Raw genomic sequence first — 22,236 nt, forward strand, 5'->3', positions numbered from 1 at the left:
CAGCTGATACCAGGAATTTTTCTGGTTAGGTCTTGTGTCTGATAAATATTTAGACCTTACTGCAGTCATAGTGTCTTGGGATATCACCTTACTCAGAGCAGTTTCTAATTCACCTTCCGTCTTTCTTGGTACTGTGAACATCAGGATCCGAGAGGGTACAAGCTGACGTACCAGAGCTCTATGAACACAATTAATCAAAAGAGTATTTACAGAGTAACTAAAGAGTATGACTTTAATCTGTAGTAAACTTAACTAAAAACCTAGCTTCAGCTTCCTTCCAGACACAGTATACATCACATATATACTGTTTAAGTTAAAACTGTGTCTCTAAGTCAGTGGTTAACAGTTGGAGGACCTAAATGTTGGAGTACCTAAAACTGCGTATGAGAATCATATCAATACTCTGCTATTTATTCAGGGCCATGGAAGCATCAAACAGCTTTTCTTCACACCATTTTGAAGATACTCATCACCAGTGCACCCCTGTGTCCTGAGGGTGGATTTGAAGGCACAGTCTTCTGCATCTGAGCTTGGCAATGTCATTACTTAGTTGCTGGTGATAATTAGGTGGTAAATATAAGAAGTGAACTCAAGAGATAGGATTCTGGATAGAGTACCTGCAGTGAACTGGGATTTTGCTGCCATCTACCCTCTTCCTGCTCTGGGGAAGGCAGCTGAACCGTCAGAAGAGATGGATGTGTGTCTGTGCTTCTGCCTCTCCAGTGCACAGCTGGGTGCCCTAGTGCACATCCATCCTCATCAGCTGTTGAAGCTAATACAAAATAAGCTCAAGCACGCTTAATTATCAGCAGATGGCAGCTAACTTTTTATGTCTTAAAGCTACTGGTGCAGGTGAGTATTTCCTCTGAATGCAAGAAGGCTGTATTTCTGGAACTCTCTTTCTTGGATCACATACAAAGCATTTAGCTGAGTATCAGGTTAGTATTCATACAGTTATCACTCCATGGCTTTGGTATACTCAGATACACCCTGCTACTCCAGCACTCTTTAAATGTAATATGTTTTCCTCCAAGATTTTTCCTTATTATTTGGATGCCACTTCAGTAGACTTCTCAGAATAACAGGATAGTTGTTCTCACTGTCTTGTTCGTGCTGTGGAACTATTATAAATACTGCTTTACGCCCTTTATGTGCTTTGGCTGATGCCTGCATTTGTAGGGAAAGAATGACATTTAGCAATATATCTTGCACCCTGGCACATTTAATTAGTATGTCAAACTTGTGCTTGTATTTCTATTTCTAAAGCAGAAGCACTTTGCTTATAGTTTGGTGTCAGAATGCATGAAACCTTCTTCGCATAATGTGAATTAGAACCAGCAGCAAAATGAATGAATGATTAGCATTGGGCATGGATCCAGTGTTTGACATTCCACTCATTAGAAAGTCTACTCTAATTAACGTAATTGGAATCTACTGGGTGTGCCATTGATGGATTTGCTTGTCACCACAATTTTGTTTTATGTTCCATCAAACTCATTGGTGAAAACATGATGTATGCTGAGATTACCTTGTAAAGGCCCAGTTCTTCAGAGGGATCTGCAAATTACAGCCTCTTGCTCCCACATGGGGACTTAATGAAGTCAATGGGAGGCAGGGTGCATGCTGGTGAACCCCTTTGCATGATAATTATTTTCTCATAGTCTGTATAAGTTATACATAACAGACATATAACTCTGCATTTATCTAGCACCTGGGGATTTCAAATGATCTCCTAAACACTGAGGAATCAATTGAGCCACTTTTCCTAATGCTAATAGCACCTTTTCTAACAAGGGGTCACTGGAAATACTCAATAAACTCACTAGAGCTGTTCAATACATTGTCAGAATCCAGCTGTAATTAAGTGAGGCTTGAAAAAACACTGTTATAAATAAAATGATATGCATTTTCTGACTGGTATACAGGGAATCTGCTATTTCCACAACCATACAGTAAATTATTATCAAAACCAAAATGGGACCAAGACCTCTGTTAAATGAAAACCGGCTCTGAAAGTTGTCACTTGAATCATTAGAACTACTGACTGACTTGAAGGATTTTATCCTTTTATCTATAAGCCTGACACAGCCATCTCAGCTGCAGCCAGACATTTCACAAAGAACTTATGCTTTTCAACTTGAAGGTGTACACCTGGCTGACTTTCCATCTTCTTGATGTGCAGAGATATATTTCATTAGATCGGGGCTCTCATAATGGTGGGCAAAGAATTTATTCTTGGTCTGTAAAATGGCATTGATCTTAAACGTACATGGGAGGTTTGATTTCCATTGCCCTTTTCTAGTCTAAGGCATAGTATTCTGAAAACACAATGGAAGAAGACGTACTTTAAGCTTTGAAAGCATGAAATGGTTAAATGAATACAAGTGGATTGAAAATTTACATGATGGGGAAGATATGTAGACAAAGCTAAGTCCCTTTTATTAATATAAAATCTGCGGTCATACTTGGAATGAAACACATATCCCCAGAGAAGTTTAAAGAATACATGCAGCAAGAAAAATACCATTGTTACCTCATGAATAATGGTCTTCAATAGATATCGTGACAATAAGTGTATTTTAGAAAATAGTGTAGTTTATAGTAGTCTGCTGAAAGATTAACAGGATTTAATATTTCATTTACATTGTCTATTTTTTCTTCTAGCTTTCTAAAAGCATGTCTGTAGAATGTGTTGCTTTTTTACAGAAATTTCATGAGAACAGAAGTATTCTTGTCATCAGTTGTTGTGGTTATTAATATGAGACTGTGGAAAATTTCTTCTTGCCTAAACTGTGTTCTGTGAAACTAATTTACATTTATTTAAAATCTAGTGAAGACTTACAGATGTTGTGATGAGTGAGAGAAGTTAGAGTAGTATCTGAAGATGCTACTAGAAAGTGAAGCAGAAGGTTCTGCTGGCCTTTGTGACTTGTAAGTCACTGTTTGAGATTGTCTGTATTAAAAATAGGAAGAATTGCAACAATCATTACAAAATAAAAATGTCTTTTCCTGTAATCTCGGTCCAAATATATTTAAAAGAAAATCATTCAGGTATTTATATAGTGCCTGCCTCCAGAATACCTAAAGGATTTCTCAATAAAAAACTTACTAATCCTTTGCTCACACTGAAGTGTGTGCACATCTAAGGCAGTTTGTGCTAACAAGTGCAACATATAGACAACTGCAACATTGGAGAATGCCCAATTTAATGAGAATTATAAACTAGTTTTCCTAGAAAGTTTAGGTTTTGTGAAGTATGGTGAGAAACACAAAACTAAGTGGAAGAAGCCAAAGGATTTCCAATAGTCTTCAGATGCCATTAAATATACAGCAAATTGGCAAGAATCCTCAAATTGATGGGGAAATGAGTTACACTCTTATGAGAGATATAGTTCTTAAGTTTGTGGTTTGATGTTTCAGTAAAAAGGCGACATCTTCCTAACTTTCATTCATCAAACAAAATTCAGCATTTAAAGCTTCAGGAAAAGTGAAGATGGCTAAACTTAAGCTTTCAGATTCATCTTGTTTCTTCTAGTAGTGACTCTCAAACCTTTTACTTCACTGGGTATCTAGGACATAATACAACATTTTAGGGAACTGAGAAAGTAGGCAAAAAAGGGATGTAACCCATACATTGGCCTGGAAATTCAAATCCAGAAAACAGTATTAGATATAAAAGCACTGTGTTCTAAGAAGGCATTTTTCAAGTCTACGCTAGAAGACTACATAGAAAAAAAAATTCTGAAAAAGAAACACAAGTTGATATTTGAAAAAAAGGAGCCAATTAAGATAACCACCCAAGAAAAGTACTTTCATTTTGCAAGTCTCTAACTCTCTGGAAGTCTGCATCTTCTGAAGTTAAATGTGTTTTCCAATCTGTTTGTATGTGGGTTTCTTTGTTCTGTTTTGTTTTCTACTTGAGGTATATTTGTAAAGAGCACAAAGTTTCTTTTACTCTCTAATTTTTGCCATACACAGCTTATTTCTGAATAATGTGTGAATTACAAAAGAATCCTAGGTCTGGATCAGCTAAGGATCCATTGTAACAGTTTGCTTCATGACCTTTTGAGGGGCTGCCACATTCTTCAAAGTTTCTGAAGACTTTCTCCTTATGAGATTTCCGTAGTAGGAACAGGCTCATGTTCTCTCTGCCATCAAGAATGGGATGTCGATTTTTCTTGGGTTACTTAGCCAACCCAGTCACCCATTGTGGGAAGACAGTTCCTTCTCTTTCTCAGGAAAAGTACCTGAATTTTTCAAGATCAGAAAGGATTTGCTCTGGAGTTTTACTTTGGCTTCCATTTATACTGGATATTTTGAGCACACTTATGGATCTACCAGTGTACAAGTAGTGAATAGGTAGTGCAACACAGAAAAGCAGGGTGGTTTGGCTTTGTTTTACAATATTCTATAAACATTTTAAACTCAGAAATTGTCTTGAATCTTGCTAGCAGTATGTTAGAAGTAATATCTGAGATTTGTAAGCTGAGACTGTGGACAGTTCAGTTTTTTTTCAGCTAATGCTACTATTAAAGAGAGACTGTTGAAATGGGCTACAATTTCAGGACAGCAGAAACCTAGACAATGGCATTCATCACTCCAGCACCAAGGTTGGTAGGTCTTATCTGTACTTTGGCCAGAAGAAATTTAGACCATTTATTATTAGCTTTTCCACATAGTATCAACAGACGTGGGAATCTCAGTGCCTTAAAATGTATAAAAGCTACCAATAATGTTGATTAGGGAATGGCTAGAAATAGACTGAGAATTTTGGAGTACGATGAAGGACTGTGCTCTTTATTTATAGCTCTTCCTAGATTGCTTTTTTCTTATTTGTACTGAGAAGCACAAAGAAAAATAACAGAACCTCATCTGTCAATTTATATAAGGTATAAATATATACATCAGATATAAATCTTAGTCTGGCAGTTCTTATACATATAAAAAAAAGGTTTCTCCTAGTAGATTAGTCTTAAGAAAGACACCATGTTCCCTTACAATCCCTATGGATATTTGTCATTGCTACATCATGATTCATACACAGTGATTCAAGATTACATGTAAAGAAAATTTCTTTAAAAATTAACCTTCTATTAACTTATTAAAATATAGTGATTAAACTATAATTAGTGATTTGTAACCATGATTCATTAAACCCATACTTGCAATCCAGTTATGCAGTCTAACCTCCTTTGCTTGTCACCAAGATACACTGGGTAAAATCTATCTTGATATTTTATGTATGTATAAATAACAATAAGTGTATGTAACAGTCTTCTTTTTTCCAACATTTCACAGCCCCTTTCTTTTCTTCTCTTCCTATCCCTTCCCTGCCCTACCCACCCCCAGAAAACCAAAGGTCTTATTGACACATTTATAGAAAACAGATACCAAGTTCACATGGCTCAGAATTCAGAAGTTAGCCTTGAGCAGGGCTAGAGGTTTAAATAACTTGGTATATTGCATCACTGAAAAATGCAGTTTCACAGTACCAGAGGCTCATTCCAATCTCACAAATTCTGGCTTCACAACACTGTAATTCTTGATTTATACTAGACCCATGATATATGCTACGTTCTGAATACACGCCCATTTTAAGTCTGTTTTGTAACCAAACTGCCTCACAAATGGGACTGTTTCTTTTCCCAAGTATCATAAATTCAATGTCTGCTTCTTAAGACAGCCTTTTTTTAAAGAATATGACTATTAAAAAAAAAAAAAAATTTTTATATTTTTCCAGTCTTTGCTTATTATGTTTTAAGTTAATGTGTTCCCATTTAATTTACTTTTGATAGTAAATTCTCTAATAATATCTTTATAACGTGTTACATTTTACACATTCAATCACAACTTAATGAACTTTTAACCTCTTAGTTAAAATAGGTATGGAATGGTAGCAATCCTCTTCGTGCCATTGTCTCAGAGATTACCTGCATGGCCCAATGGGGAATGGTTGTCAGTCACTGGGTGAGGTGAATTGCCCTTGTTTTGCAACAGGGGACACAGAGGGATCTCAGAGTGGCCTCTCACAGGTTTAGTGTTGTCTTTTTTCCTTTTCCACCAGTTTGAGGAGAAGGTAGAGCAAAGTATGCTTATCTGGAATAGGCGTCTTAAACAGCGCATGAGTGATACCACATTGATTTGTGGTTCCCAGCATAAGAAACCAGCCTGCATTTGCTCAACATCCCCAGTCAGCACGTGCTATGTGGACTAACAGCTGAAAAAGGGTAGACAGTAAGTGAAATTATACTTGTAGGATTACACCCAAAAATAGTTTTAGCAGGTTTTCTTCCAAACTATTCTATGAGGCAATTTCTGCCAGCTTCGAACAGCTGAATAAATAGCTCCTGGCTTGTTAATATAGCAGGGGGAAAAAAGCACTAATTTATCACAGTTTATCGCATGCATTTATCCTTACTATTTTTTTGCCAAGATCAGTATATAAGATTGTGCATAGTGAATTTAGATGAAAAATGGATGCAAAACTGGGTCAAAGCACTATTCTTAACCACAGATGACATGCTACTGACTAGTTGAAAATCCGTGCTCGTCTATATGTCTTTGCCCATCAGATTTTGAACTTGGGTCATGAGCAGCTTAATGCAAATTGCAGTCCTTAAAGCAACACTTCTTATTAAAATTCTGTGTAGAAATTACCACTTTTACAGCAGAATTTGCACTATATACAGCGTATAAAGAATTCTTGTGGAAAAGTCTGCTTATCTCATAAGAGTGAAATTATATCTGTGTAGACATAATGTATAGTAGATATACAGATACATATATGCAGTATCATGTTGCATGTTATAATGCTCTTTACAAATTGCCCAGAATTTCAAAAATAATTTTCAGTATGACATACTGCCAACAAAAACATAGCACTGTAGCTTAAGACTTGGTATTATTTTGTTATTTCAGTTTTTTCTTCTCTTAATAATGAGAAAAACAATATTGATTTTGGATGTAACCATGAAAGAATGATGATTAAGAATTACAGAAATCTTTTGTCCCTGCAAGGTCCTTATAGCTCTCATGAAATTTTGAACTAGTGTACTTTGTTACCTCGCAAATCATTAATATAGGCCAGCAGTAAATTGTGGGTTGGCACACTGCCCAGCATAGCACCAAGATCAAGCCTCTGCTTTCTAGTAAATTAGAACCCTACTCTTTATATCAGAGGTACACACATTTATGGAGGCATTAGATGTGAAATAATCTTTCATTTGCCATTTGCTTTTCTACATGGCTAGCTTTAAACTAGGTCATGTAAAGGAAGTTATTTGTGGAATCAGGAAAAACTACATTAAGTAGCCCTAGAAGATACACTCAAAAACAAGGATTTGCTGAGAAATGTCTGAACCAATAGCAAAAAAATTACCTTAACTCTTAACTGGGCAATCATAATGCGTCAATCACTATTTGTGGGCTTACAGGACCATGCAGTTCACGTGCTTGATCACAGAACATAAGAGAGGACCAAATCCAGTTGAAGAAGTGGGACTAACTTTCTTGGTAGCATTATGTGTCAATGAAATTAAAACACTGGTATGAAACAGAGAAAAATCACGCCTTTTAAAATTGTTGGAAACAGTTTAATCCATTACTTGCTGTATTCTAGTGATTACCAGCAATTTCTTAATCACAGTTTGTGTAATTACTTGTCATTTGCTTGTATTGAAAAAGAATTAGCTCAGATTGTTTCTAGCAAGTCATCAACTTTACTTAAAAATGTAGTTAGACAGACTTACAGAGTTGTTGATAGATTGTCTTTCATGATCAGTAGACATGAAGATATTTCATAGCAGTCTGTTCATTTCAGGTAGTTATGCAACAAAGAGGCACAATTTCCAAAACTTGTTCTTTTCCTTTGAAATCTGTGGTATTTTAGTGGCCTTTTGGATGTAGCTTTCTCCTCAGTATTGTCACTTAAATGCGTGTCTCTTAGGAGCATGAAGATGGGCCATGAAGAGAAAGCAAGGGATAACATGGGTCCTGTTAAAGCCCATTTGCAACTAGTGATAAACTGGAAGAGGCTGTGACAGACCTAGAAGACTAGACTCCAAGGGAGCTTCACAGGTTTCCAGTCATCTGTATACTCTTCCTCTTAAATTACTTACATACATTCCGCAGACCTGTGTTTTGTTTGGTATAGGCATTTACCAACAACAGTCCTAACCCACAGAGGTAATTCCCTAAAAAACATCTTGGCTTCTCAACAATAAAGTAACCTCTGATACATTTGATGCTTAAACCTGCCAGTTGCTTCTGCTTCACTCTCATTTTGTAAAAGCAATATGCTCCTAATGACTTATGCTTACCCACAGAACAAATGTTTTAATTAGGGGTAAAAACTTCCTTCCCAGTATAGCCTGTATTATACAGTATCTCAGGTACCTTTAAATTCCTGGGGTCACAGAGGGAAGAGCAAATGACAGGTTTCGCAGACCTTATGGTCAGTTCATCCATGCTACACCAGTTGTCACTGTCCCCAGCGGGACAAACAGCCCTGCGGTGACAAACAGGGTGTTTGTATTGTACCCTGGCAAATTTAGGCAGATACCTAACAAAGTTTCATTTTCAGAACAGACAGAACAGGCTTCTTTTTTGGTGTCAGCATTACTAAATCTTGAAATTAAGTACAATAAGCCCACAAGTGGTTAAGTGGGTACAAATAAAGTCAATAGAACCATACCTGCTTATACCACCTTTGAGTCTGGCAGAGTATAATTACTTCAAATATTATTGTAAAATAATCCTTTCATGTGTATGCCTGAAGATGGATGTGTACAGATATAGGCTCTCTGGGTGGCTAATAGAAGGGGCCTTCCTAAAGTGCTACAGGCATTTCATATACAAATATTTTCTGTGGTTTCCCTCCTCAGACTGAATAATACTGCCATAGCCAACACAAACATGTGAACTCACCAATAGGTGGAAAATAGGGACTGAGATGCCAAACCAGACCAAACCAAACCTAACCAAATCAAAACAAAACACACCTCTAAAAATTTTCACTCCAAGAATGAAATGCTGAGATTTTCACCTTAGATAAGACAAAAAAACAAAACAAAACAAAACAACAAAACCCCAGTTCCAAAAACAGCACACTGCACATAAAATCTAGGAAGACCGAAGTTTTTACTGTGTTCTAGAAAGATTTTTGTGCCACCTCATAACCATTATGAGGCAAAAAAAATCAGACAGGGAGGCTGCAGCTACATGTGGCACAGCAAAGTCTGGAGTTCAAATTGCTTCTCAGAGCTGTCCTTCCCCCATGCCTCTGAAGCCTCTCTTTGCAGGCTACTTTTAGCAAGCAATATGTGAAAACTGAAGCTAAGAAAAGAGTAAATGGGATGCTTTGAACATTCAGAAGATTTTTGGAAACATTTAGAAAAATGGTAAAGTAAAATATACATAAATACACAAGGCTGGAATACGTGACCCTAAGTGATTTAATTTTCTTGGAGACCATAACTAAAGATATACTTCTGGTTGTACCAAATGCATAAGCTTCTGACTACTAAAAGTACACACATAATTGGAAAAACAGAACCAGGCAGTGATTTTTGGGGGGTTGTTTACAATTATCATGGAGTGATAAATGACAGTCTGTGATTATAAAACCTATTTATTCTGTCTTCTGTACTAGTATTCAAGATGTTAAAAAGCAACAATAACATAACACAAGAATATGGAGAGTGAATAATCTACTCCGAAGGACTAATTGAAATAAATTTTGCAGAAACAAAAATATTAGTTCATTTGGAAGAGAGAAAAGGTAACAAGGGTGTTCAAAGTGCTTAGAGGAAGAGTTTAGCAGTTCAGAGTGGAATTATTCAAGCTAATAAAAATATTAAGAACTAAGACTGCAGGAGAGTTTAGCAAAGTAGAACATATATCTGCTCTAGAGTTTGCCATGAATATTAGTATTCAGCAAAGCTGGGCTATATGAGATGGTGATAAATCAGGCAAAATTTGGAAAAGTCTCTGAAATCCATGTGAATCTGAGAATATAAAGTCGTGCTGATTCCTCAAAGAGGGACAAATGCTGAGAGGGAGCGTGCCACAGTACAGAAGAAAAATATGTATGTTGAACACAAATTCTTAGAAACCTAGTTCTGCATTTTTTATTGAAAGCAAATGAAATAGGTTTCAGACAGCTAATCATATAAGAAGGCAGACGTGAGAAAGTTTCCTCTTAATCATATGTACATGACTGAGAGACAGAGAAAATAAAAGCTAGGTCCGCAGGAGTAACTATTATCTGCGATTGGCATTTCTAATGCAATAACCTTACCTTGTCTGGCAAAGCCTGCACCAACTTGGGACACTCAGGAAATTTTCTTGGCTCTACCTGACTTCCTTTGTATACACATCAGCCACTCTAAAAGAAACTGTGATTCTGGATTTGACAATTAATGTCACCAAAAACTGGCTCAGGTTTGTACCTCCAACAGCAGTATCCCCAGGCAGTATCCCCATTTGTCCTCTTCCCAGAGATGTGTCATCAGCTGAAGAAGAGCTGAGCTTTACCTGCTGCCAGGCTGAGTTTTACCTGTGCCCTTCAGGCAGCAGGAGAAGATAAGGGCCCCGTCTGCTGTATGTCCACTGTTTTCTTCACTTGTGTCCAGGCAACTAGGTAACTTATTAGTGACATTGCCAAATTAAACATATTGAGGAGTGTTTACCTCAATCTGAAAGTCTCAATACCTATGACATTTAATGTGGATTTTATTGATGGTGTGATATGTAACAAATAAAATATCCGATTAAGGTTTAAGTTTCAAGGAGGCTGAATCAATCATATTACTATAATATTTGAGATAGAGGAGATGATTTGAAGAGGACAGACTACTTCTCTTGTGAGAGCTATGGGCACTACAATAAAAAAACCTTAGTTTCATCATCCAGTGTAATCAAATATTGGAAGAATGTCTAATATTCTGTAATATAAGCATTTCTACATTATTTGATGTTGTGGCAGAGAAAGAAATGCATTTTTTCCTCTCACCTATTATTGTCCAGTCAGTAAAATCCTGCTGCCAACCAATGGGGTAAAAAGTGGGCGTATTCCCATTTCAAATAGAGTGTCATGGCACACTGATGATACTTTGAAATATATTTTCAAGATGGGGCAGATTTGAGAGAAAATATTGGATACAGTTAAGGGACCTGGATATCCTTCTTGGCAATTTATTAGCTGTTCCAAATGGAAATATTTCCTCTGACTAAGTCTGTGAATGTAACCATCCCAATTACAGGATGCCAGTTAGTGATAAAAGTGCATAGTAATGAGCGTGATGAATAGAAAGGGAATTTATTAGCTGTCTTTTTTTACTTCTGGAAAGGCAAATAGAATTTTGGATCAAATGAACACTTTCACTAATCAGTAGTATAATTTAATAAATTTTATCTAACAGTCTATGTCTTATTTTAAAGGCATTTTGCTTTACATCACATATTCAAACAAACAAAAAAGCCCTGAATGCTATGACAAGCACACTGTCTTTCCCTGAGTAGAGAGCAAAATATGCACATTTATTTCACTAGTGCCGTAGTATTGAGAAACTCGACTCATGGAACCCACTGTGCCAGGGATGTAAAGTGACACTTACTTGAGATTAAAGAGGAGAAGAATCATGAAAAACAAAAGTAAAGTCTTCAGGAGAAAGCAGAATATGTATGTGTTTCTCTGTTTAAGGTTCTCTAAGAAAGCAAGCTGTCACTAAAAAGTGAAGACTGAGAAACAATATATATTTTCATAGTTGTGGTCTAACCAGGACCAAATAGAGACAGAAAAGAATATAGAATTAGTTAAAAAAATATTAACCTTATCTTCTAGTACAAAGGGTGTTTTTCTACACCTAGGGTAGGTAGTATTCCTGTTTGGACCAGCCAAATGCAACATGCTGTGTTACCCACAAAGTGACAATGTATATTACAAACGGTTTGGTTAAAATAAGAAGTGATCTGAGCCTTTGGCCATCCTTCAAACCAAATTGAACTCAAACCTTTGACATTTCAGTTACATTGTCTCCTGCCTCATCCTACATTTCTCATGGTATAGTGGCAAGCTGAGATGCCCAGAGGTCTGATATTCAAAAAGGGCAGCGATAGGCACCTTGCCACTTTCTGCTGGACTATGGATTTGTCAGAGAAAGAAAGTTAGAGCGGTGGGGAGGGGGTATTTTCTCCTTCAAGGCGAATATTGTTGGTAGGGAGAGGGCAGGCCCTTTTGCCGTGATGCATGATAAGCTCCAGGGAGAGCATTGATGATGGACGACTGCCAAACTTCCCTCGAAGAATGTTGCTATGCCCTAAAGAAAGAGCAATACCACACTCACCCCGAACTCACAGCGAGTTCACTTAGTTTGGATATGCTAGACCTAATAAAGGTTCCACTAATACAAATACCAATATGTTTTCTATATTCCATTAGATCAAGCTGGAAGAAAATCAGCAAACGATTACACAATCATTTCTCCCTGGATTTAAATAATTCAGGCATTAAACTTCCTTTCTGAAATAAACACAAGACATTTTCAGTTGGATCTAACAAAACAGAAGCTGATCTGTAGCTTGCAGTAATGCATCTTTTTAAGCTCATGAGAAGTATTGATTGGAAGAATACCAGGTATTCTGTGAATAAAAGTGTATTAATCATTTACTGAAGATTATTGAATGACTCAAGATGAATTGTCTGTTTGTATCATTGATGCCAGTATTATTAATCCAAATCTCCTACTAGGTTTAAGAGGACAGAATTAGAGGTAAAACTGCAAGAACCTTCTTGATCCACAGTTAGTACGTCAATTGGTATTGCATCCTTTAGCTAAATGAGTGGGGAAATGTTGTAAGGAAAATGAAAGTCATTCAGTAATTTCTGAGTTCTTTTCCCCGCAATCACAGAATTTATATAAATTGTTAAAGATGTAGCAAATGGGAAGGCTGTAATGTTTGTGATACACATACACACAGATACATACACACACCATTATTCTGGGTAGAAGCATTCTCCATACTGGCAGTGAAATACTATGGTTCTTAGTCAGATGCTATCACAAAATCACTAGGATGCTTGTGTGTGGAAAGGGGATGCTTTATCTGTATGAGTAAAAGCTTTGTATTTAGACACTAACAGCCAGAAGTTGATCTTAAAGCTAAGATAAGGTCAGCACAGACCCACAGATGGTCAGCTAGAAACTGAAGGTGGATCTGTGAGAAACATGTGTACCTATGTGTTGACTGAGTTCAGATATAAAGGGTTTATTTTCATACTTCCTGAATCAAAATTAGAACAGACTAGACTGACAGTTAAATTGTGTGACAAGATGTCACAAAATCTGAATTCTGATTCTGTCTGTCATCAATCTTCTGGTGCAACTTAAAGGGAACAGTTCAATAATCAGCTTCTCTTATCTGCAACCTCTAACTGTAAAGCACTAGGTGCAGGAAAGTAGGGTAAGATAAATTGCTGATACTTGTAAAAGATTTGGAAACTTAAGCAAGGAGCCCATATAGAAGTACAAAGTATTGGTGACTGTGATACATTAAGGGCAGGGTCACATTCTTAGTGAAGTGACAAAATTGCTGATGACTAAACACTCCCTGATTTCCTTTTTGTTTTTTGGTGGGAAAGGGTTTAGACTTATTAGAAGAATAAACTACACATTTTGTATTAAAAAAAACCAATCTGTACTTACAAACTTTTCATAAACTGAAATGTTTTTGTACAGAAACGTTAACATTCTTACAGAAGTACAAAAACAAAATGAAGTGAAGCATGTGACTGACTATTGAAAGTGTTCTTTTATATATTATGTTACCGTAACGGCTTCTCAACATTCTCTTGAGGGCTGCATTTGTACATAATATTTTTGAAATGCAGTTATTAATAATTTTCATTTATTGTCAAAATGAGTATTGATTTTCTTCTGAAATTTAGTTTATTTCACATTACTGTCAGCATCAAACAAGATAACAGGATGCTATTGGCATTGCTGAAATCCAAATCTAGGATTATGCCCACTTATTATGTTGAGCAACCATGCAAGCTAAGCTTCAATGAGTCTTACACAGGGAGCAATATTCATATATTAAATCTGATGTGCAGTCCAGATACCACAGGAAAAAAATAATTTTATCCTAATTTCCTGAAGAACAGTGGTTTATGTGATGATATTGTCTTTCTGTCTATAATCTTCTGCCTTCCACCCAAAAAACTCACAAAGACCTTTAGATCCAGGTGGCCATGAGAAAGTGAGGAAGAGCTTCTGAATGTGCCTTATGACTGCCCCAGCTGGGAGAACCCTGTGGGATCCTTGCTGATGTAAATTCATGTGTTGAAGTGATAGATGATAGCTTCTAGGATTTGTGTTTTGCCACCATATTCCAATAGTCACCATCATCATTGGCAGAAAGTGTGCTGCAGTGACTAGCAGGAAGGAGAATTCTCTTTCTTCTAGCAGACTCAGAGAGCAACGAAGCATTTGTGTGTTATATGTTGTAAAATATAAGCAAATTAATTTTCTCTGTGGTATTATAACTCAAAAAATCTACTTAGTACAAACTTAGGATCAATAGCTTGAAACAAAAGAAAATTGATTCCCAATGCCAGTTGGATATTTTAATGATTGTAATGTAAGAGATAAATAAGAGTTGTTTCAAGTTGTTTATTCCTATGTGTTTTGATTTCAGTGAAAATACATTCTTCTACCATTCATTGCTGATAGAAAACCTGCAGTGCAATGTACAACCGAGAGGGTCAACGTCAACAAGGTAAAAAATAGGACATGTGACAAGTATTCTGTATTTCAACCGGTGTTTTGAGAGAGATGAAGCTCTCTTAAACTAAGCCCTGAATTTGAACTGAAGGCAACAGCTCCTGTTACTGTGCACTACTCCTGTATTATTTCTGTTCTGCTAATATTCTTCTGCTACATTTTATAGTGACAGGAATGTATCACAGGGGTCAGCACTGTGGTTATCTTGAGCTCATTCAAATGACTCCTGGGTATATGTATATTAGAACAGAGCTTTGCAAAAGGTTCTTTTGAAAACTGTTTTTTAAAGAGATATAATTTTACTGTTTCATTATATTAAACACAGGAAAATGTCACATAGAATTTACTGTTATAAAAATGTGCAGTAAATCTTCTCATATTCTCACTTAATCATTTGTATATTTTAGAAAATTAATTTAATCAACTGTTCATTAGCAGTAATAATTAATTATAACGAAGTTCATCAGACAACATATACGTGTTGCCAAATGATCACCATGATGTTCTTTTGACAGAATTGTTACAGCACAAATGTTCACACATTTTTGTACAGACATTTCACCAGCACATGACATACTGCCTATAAATCTGCATTTACAGCTCTATAAATTACAGATGTACTCAATATTATTGAAATATATTTTACTTTCATTAATTGTATAGTTTGGGATTATAAATGCATATTCAAATACTATATAATGTTTACAGTGAAAAAAAATGTTATTTGTAATGCTAGTTATTTCTAAAAATACCCTACAAATTGTCCACAGGAGTAATGTGTTTACTAATCCATCAGTAAATTGAAAATCACTCATTTTCAGAAAGTCTGCATATTTTATCAGAAGTGGCATGACTTGAAATTCTTGCTGTCTGGAAAAGAAGGATAGCTTTGTAGTTAGGGCATATGGCTTGGGGGAAACACATTCAGTCACTTTGCCACAGGTTTCCTGTGACTTTGTGTAACTCATCTTGTCTGTCTATAGTTCATTCCTTTATTTATAAAATAGAGATAGAGCTTCCTTTCTGAATATTGCTTGTTCTATCCATTTACATTTTGGGCTGGGGAGGAGAAAATACTGTTACGTTTTTCTTCAAGGCTTAACAAAATGAGGCCATATTCTTGGTTGGGGCTTTTAGGTGCTGTCATGCTATATATTAATAGTAATAATGTAATTATTATTGCTCTGAGAAAACCATTAATTTAATTGCTCTTTCTGATTCTTGAAAGCACTGCTGGCTCCTGAGCATTCTGTGCTTCAATCAGGTGGGTGAAAATGGAAACAAAAGTTCAAAATAATCCCTGCTAAAACCACAAGGAGTTTTTCTGCTTCCCTTTCCCCAATGCTTAATACGTTTCCATATGTTTTTGTGTGAAAAAGTCTCACACGTGCAGACAAAGCCTTGGTTTTCTTTGAGCTATTCAAGAATACTTGATATTATATTAAAATTTGTCGATGATGTTGGAGGATAGTGGCAGTATGCAATTAATGCAGTTGCCAAAAGTGTGTATGAGTAATTTGTGGCAGCTAATAACCTGGGAGACAGAAGAACTATTTTGTTGTACCTTTTTCAAAAGGTAATGAATGATGAACATCCCTGAGACATCATAAAAATGTTCCAGGAAGATAGGTAGGTCTGCCTCAGGTTGTCTGTATCAAAAATTACCAGAAGACTGAAAGAGCTGGACACACGCATCGGCTCATACCAAAGTGATTCACCTTAGCTGGGTTGATCTGATTTTTTTGAGTCAAATCTCTGTGTGGACTTGGAACTGGGAAACCCCACCTAGCAAATTTGCCTGCAGTATTCATTGAAACACAGCCAAAATAAGCCAAATATATTTGGCTTAAACCTGTACCACTCCTTCACAGTATAGTGACAGGTTCATCTGTACTTAAGTTCTGGCACTGTTAGAATAGGAAACTTAATATATGAGTTTCCCTTAGCTCACCCCCCCAGAGGCAAAGATACATCAGGGCTCTTCAGTGAACATTTTGTTCTATTAGGAAACCCTGCAATACCCAGACACAACATGGAAAAATCAGACTAGGGAGAGTTCTTTGGCTCTATGTTTTCTTGCTTTTGTTGGTATGAGTCAGAACCACTAATTGAGTGTAGTTTTCTTTTTGAGATGTTTTACAGTCCTGCAATGCTGTTTTTCATCGTGGCGTTAGTGTACTGGAGTGCCAGCCAAGAATAACAATTAGCTACTTAGCCTGTCCAGTTCTTACTCGAACAGGAGTGTTAGATCAGCCTTTCAAACAATGGTGACAACATCTTTATTAAAGTTGGGGCCTGGTCCAGCAAAAAGGGTCACAGGCATCTGCTTTAAGTCATCTCACTAAGTCTTTCCCTTTTTATTACCATCCTCGACTCATCCTGCTGTCAACATGGAGCAAAGCAGCAGATTTCAGGTGTGTTCTTGGGAAGCCTGCCCACTTTCACTCACCACTGTGATAGCATATGAGGACAAATATGGTTGGTTTTTGTGTGTTTTGGTTTGTTGTTTTTTTTTTTTTTTGAAGCCCAAACAAAAATTCATGACCAGGTTATTATGAAAATATCAGGCATTTCTTTAAAATAAACTCAGAGAGAAAAATCTACAGTTTCAGAGCTCTCAAAAGAGTGGATAATGTTCACAAATTGGATATTATTCTTCTCAAGTTATCAGACAGAAATCTATTCTTTCACTCTGGCAAAGGAATTTAACATTGATAATTCTTGTTAATTGCTATCATCCTTCATTAGGATTTTTCTCTCAGCCTGTGTTGTGCAGCAACTGCATGGACCAACTGTGTTTCTAGTTTGAAATGGTAAAATGATACAAATGCTAATTCTTTTCAAGGTATTTCGTTTTTTTAATTAGAAGTTTGGCAGGAGAGAGATGAAAAACAAGTGACCAGGTAGGAAAATGAAGATACTAGATTTGCAGTCTCCTAAATGGCGGTACCAGTGATGTCTGTTTGTATAATGCAGAGACCAAGACCTTATTTTTATGTGATTCTACAGAACCAGAAAAGGAAACATATTGTGCACTAGTTGAGATCCAACTAAATCAGCTGCAGACTGAGCCTAGTTAATCCAGCTTTAAAAAAAAAAAAAAAAAAGAAATCTACGCAAGGCTAAAAGCAAAATGTTTGCTTGGTTTATCAGGTCTTGTCCTGCCTGACAAGTAAAAGTTCATAAATTTTGCTGAGTGAAAACAGAGTTAAATGTAGTTGTACATCACTTTCTTCTGGCTGAAGACAACCTACTCTACTCCCCCTGAGCAGGGAGCTCTGTATTACTGAGGAAGTCTTTTGATGTATTTCAGGAGCATCTGGTTGCCAGTTACTGGCTGAAGATAATGATCAGTTAGATTTTCACCTGTTCCTCTTCCACATCCCTGAAGTTTCTAGTTTGTCCAATTACCAGGCTTTGCCCTGTCCCCCATAGGCAGAGGATAAAGCAGCAGCCCTTCCACTGGGGAATTAACACTTAAGTCACCAGTTTTTCAGGCTGCATCTTGGCTGGATGTAGGTTATTAAAAAGGAACATTTCCTTCCATCTTTGTTCTGATTACAGAAATCTCACGTTTGATCACCAAGCATCCTAGTGGGAAAATCTTGTGGTCTTATGTAAGACAGCAGGGAAAGCAAAATGAGGAGAGATAAAGAAATAAAAAATATTGCAGAAGAAGGGACTAATCAACCAGTAAACATAACAGTTCCTCAAATCTGTTATACAGTATATATGTTCCCAAAATATCCTGACTTTCTAAAAAAAAAAAATAACATTCCTTCATGTGGTTTTCAAGGTAAAGGCAATTCCTTTTAATAGGAAACTGTGATTTGTGGAAGGAAACAATAACAAGTAAGGATGAGAAATAATGCAAAAGTTCAACATACTATTATACTGCCAGCCTGTTTACAGACTGAACTGAGAGCTTTTGGCACAGGCTTCTTTCACTTAAATTGAGCATATCATGATAGAATTTAATATCCTACCCCATGTTTTCACGTGAGATGTCAGGACCATTGATATCAGCAGGTATAAGCACTGTTTGTGCTAGTGGTACACAAAAACTTCTAAGTGCCTGGTACCTTTTGGAAACCACCCTTAACCCCATTGCTGGTCTCATCTAGGAATATTGCCTCAGTAGAAACCATGGGTTAGATGTTACCCATGTTTCTGGAAGTTTCTCATACCTGTCTGTGAGCTGGAGCCTTTTGAGCATAATTCCATACTATTTGTTTTGTACAGTGACAGAACTTGTAAACGGCTTTCTGTTTCTAATAAACGAGTTAAACTCTTAATGAGTACTGCAGTAATTAATCCACAGAGAAGGACATATTTATATTGTTACCAAATTAAGAACACCATCAAAAAAGCAGTTAAATAAGGTATGTAAAAACTACAATTATTATCAACAATCACTTCCATATGATGGCAAATATAGAGAGCATAGAGAAACCCTCATACGCCCCAGAGACAAGCCTCACAAAGACAGGTGTTGGTAATGAAAGGTATGCCAAGATTATTTTTCAGGGAAAACAAGATAGGAATTTCAGTGTCAAAATAAGTTTTATGAGGGGATTAGAAAGTGATAAAAGGTGGGTGTGGGGAGCACATGAATTGCTTCATTGTAGCCTCAAGAAGGGGTGTTAGAAAATGTGATAAAGAATGCAGTAACTAAACAGGAATGAAGAACAAAAAAAAAAAAAATCCAGAAATGAAACAGAAGAGACAGCTTTATTGTGTGATTTATAATGAAGTTTTGTGGGACTTCAAACAAGAAATTATCTTGAATTTGATGTTGTTAAAAAAAAAATCAAAAACTAAAAAAGAAATTGATAAAAAGATTCAACAGTAATTTGATATGATTGAAGCAGAATAGCTGGAGATAATTTTATCAGTGGTGTTTTATACAGATGCTCCCAGGAATGGGGAGATGGGAGAACAGAGAAGGCTGGTGGATAAGGTTTTATTAAGTTATATCAGTCAACACGAGAGAACATAGGATGAGAGAACCAAATTTTTAGCAGCTGGCGTTCTGAGATGAGAATGAAGATTGCTGATGCTGGACAGGATAAAGTGCCGAAATTATTCCAGCTGAATTTATTGGAGTTTCAAGCAGAGCTAAGCTTTTTCTTTACTCACTATTTCATCTGAGGAAGAGGGTTCATTAAATACAGTCACCAATATCTACACAGGTAATGAACGTGGTTTGTTTCTTAGAAAGGCTTTGTAGGAATGTACACAGTATCGGATCATTCCTTCCCTTGAGAAGGGAGGATTTAGTGAGTAGCACAGAGGCAAATCTTGTGCAGCAGGCTTAATCTTCCAGGTTTGCTTGCTTGCTTTCTTTGGCAGGGTTTTTTGTTGGTTTCGGTGGTTTGTTTTGGTTTCTTTTTGTTGGTTTTGGTGGTTTGTTTTGTTTTTTTTTGTTGTTGTTGTTTTGCTTTGTTTTGTTTTGTCATTGTTGTTGGATCCCCCCGGGAAGTAGGAAAGAAAATAAATATAATAAATGTATACTCACTTGAGTGAGGAATGTAAGGGTTTGAGCCAACTTCTTTCCCACCTTGGTATTTACCTGAGCTACTTATGCTCACAAGGGAAGCTGGATATAATGGTCACAGATTCAGTGAAAAAAGAACTTCATACAACATTATTTTATAATGTATATTTTCTTTCATAATCACAGTGAAATATAGGAAATAAAAAGGTTGAGCTAGGTCTTATGAGTCATAACCACAGTGCAGAGCAGACTATACATGTGCAGGGCTTGTAGTTTTAAAAGTTATGACTTCACCTCTGATTTTTAGGTCATACGGATGATTTTCCCTTTTCTTTATTGAAAATGTGCACTTGAGTAACGCAGAGACATATCTCCAGTGCTTGTGAAAAGTGCCAGAATGACAGTTCTGCAGGGCAAAAATAGGTCAGTTCTGTGCAGAAAGAAGAACAACTTGGGAAAGCAGCATAAAAGCGTCCGCTGTCCTGCCAGGATGTTCCTGTTAAAGGTGGACGGAGTCTCCTGCCTCCAAGTACAGCCAGTAGAGGTCAGAAGGAAGTTTGCAAGGCCACTCCTGACCTGGCTGCTGGGGGTGTCAAAGTGGTGGCACCAGTTGCTGTGGAGGACCTTGTACTGCAGACACCTGTGCCACAGCCTGCAAGCGTTACCAGCTTGCTGCACTTTCAGCAGAAGCCACGAAGCATTCTCACTTTTCTGAGATATTCAACATTTGTTTCATTGAAATGTGAAAAGGAAATGAGAGGAGGAAGACAACTGCAAGGACATGCAAGAAACCAAAACATTTTTGCTACCTTTTTTTTTTCCCTAGTAACTTTTTTTTTTGTTAATGCCAAACATGGTGACATTATGTTCACATCAAACGTGTGCTGTAAAATTGCACTTGTCAAGCATTTTGTTTGGCAGAAATGCAGAGGAGGAGATGCCAAGCCAAGAAATGTTTCTTCTTTTCTCCTTCATAAAACTGAGAGCTCAAGAACAAGTGGGAGTCTGTTCATTCTGTTCTATTAGTGTGTGAGGGACTGTCAGTTTTTCAGTACACACCTTCATTTTCAGATCGTTTTAGGTTAGCAAGGACATTTGATAGGGGCTGAAATCAGGCATTAAGAAAAAATACTGATGATACAATACAGCTTCTAATAGCACTGTGCTTTCTGGAGTAAATCAGTGTCTTTCTGATATCTTGACCAGTGTCAGACTGCAAGGATTTGGGACCAAGGACAGTTTATTCATTCTCTTGGTGCATATAACCCATCCTAATCCACAGCCAGAACTAAAAAGACACTATAGCAAGATAACAGTAAACTGAGAAGCTGTATAACAAATCACTTGTTGTACCATGTAATGGTTACATGTACCAGAGATGTCTTCTTTCCCCTGCCGCTATTTGCAAACACACGAGCAAAATTATATACCTCTATGTGACTAGGAAGGCTGTTTCAGCCAGTGGTAATTTCTCTGTGGACCATGGCACAGAACATGAACATGTGTTAACCCATGGCTGCAGAGGACAAGGAGAGCAGTGCCCAAATTGTCACACATTCCTGCAGCAGAAGGCACTGTACCTACCTCCAGGGAATGCTCTACAGGGCTTGCTGTGGCCCGCCAGACATCTCCAAGCTGTTACAACCGTGTGGGAGTTGACACAAACCTAAGGAATATCCTAACTGGACAAATCAGCAAATATTGACAATGCAAACTTCCCGAGAAGCTCAAATAAATATAATTTTATTAGTGTCATACCTGACAATACCAGAAAACTACAACTCTGAGATAGCTGTGTTCTCTGTGGACAAGTGCAGGGTGAATTTTCATTGAGATTAGCTCAAACAAGATTTTTCATAGAGTCGCATTTCACTCCTGATGAGTATCTGCGATATATATTACAGTATTATTTTCCTTTAGGGACCAACTGTCCTCTTTACTAGTTTGGCTTACAGG

Source organism: Streptopelia decaocto (genome assembly GCF_964273445.1).
Source record: "Streptopelia decaocto genome assembly, chromosome: 5".
Taxonomy (NCBI): Eukaryota; Metazoa; Chordata; class Aves; order Columbiformes; family Columbidae; genus Streptopelia; species Streptopelia decaocto.